Raw genomic sequence first — 1,366 nt, 5'->3', positions numbered from 1 at the left:
AAAATGGCACTAATTGTGTAATAGTAGAAGCCCAGTACCAATTACATAATCAGGATAATTAGTATATTCTGGAATTAATAGCGTAAGGTGAGCTGGGAACACGGCTATGAGCTCAAGCTGGTGAAAACTTTTCTTAGATCTGCAATGAATGAGGAACAACCTGGTCACCCGCTAATACTAGGCCGTGGAACTGATTTGTTGGACCAGTGTAATTTTTCTCAAATAGATCAAAATTGCAAAGGAGCGAGAACTCAGGAAATTTCTCTCTAATTATGGCTTTACACATTTGATAATATGTACAATATATAACAGATATTACTCGTCACATAAGGGCCAGTCTTCTTTTTTGGAGGGTGGGGAAAATTTAGTATAAACGGTATAAAGTTTTGATAAAACGTATGAACTTACTTCCCCCCCCCCCCCCCCAGTGAAAAGAGGCTTCGGAATACCCCTAAATACACATAGACCTGTAAGCACAGGTGGGCTTCAAATCCCCTCCAATTTTGGTAAGCGCAATGTAAGGTGAAATGAAAAGCGTAAGGTAAGAAGGCAAGACGACTAGTGACAGCATGGGAAAACTATTCTCAGGTCTACGATGAATGAGGAACAACTTGATCACCACCTGACACTAACCTGTGGAACTGATTGATCATGACTTTAATCAACTAGCTCAAAAGTCAAAAGGATCCAGAACTCGGGAAATTTCTTTCTAATTATGATTTTACACTTTTTGTGCGATCCGTAGATATCATAGCTTGTCTGAAAGTCAATTATTTGTAGGGGGAGGGGTCGAAACTTAGTATACATAATAGAAAATTTGGTAAAATCTTCCCCCTCCCCTCCCAATGAAAAGAAGCTTCGGAGCGGCCCTAATTAAACTAAGTGCTTATATACTCGAAACTAGACTCATAAGCATGGTACAGGCTTCAAATATCCATCCTGAAATATTAAAATTTTTATGATTTCGTAATACTTTTCTTTATTTTTCATTTGCCTGTTCTTACGTTCTTTTGAAACAGTACCCTTTTTTTAAATTTCCCGCTCTCCCGAAAGACTTTTTGAGATAAATGCCAAAATTAAGCAATCCAGATTACACCCTTATCCATTTTCCAATTTTGGTTTTTGCATTTGTGTATACATTTGAATATATTTCAAACGATAGATTAGACTTTTGAATATAAGACCTAAATTGCTTCTGATCATGGTCGCAATACTCCTTGGCGTACTATCTAGCATTAGTCTACTAAAGGATCCAATTGACACTCAATATTTTTCCACACCTGGACTTGGAAGGACGTTCCAAGTGATTTGCAAGTTCAAGCATCACTTGTTTGTGGGAGTGTTTTTGCTTCCCACAACTTCCAAC

This window comes from Artemia sp. Qi Xiang Cuo, chromosome 4 (genome assembly GCF_049724085.1).
Source record: "Artemia sp. Qi Xiang Cuo chromosome 4, ASM4972408v1, whole genome shotgun sequence".
NCBI classification, from domain to species: Eukaryota; Metazoa; Arthropoda; class Branchiopoda; order Anostraca; family Artemiidae; genus Artemia; species Artemia sp. Qi Xiang Cuo.
The sequence above is the reverse complement of the archived record's forward strand: the minus strand, read 5'-3'. Positions refer to the sequence as shown.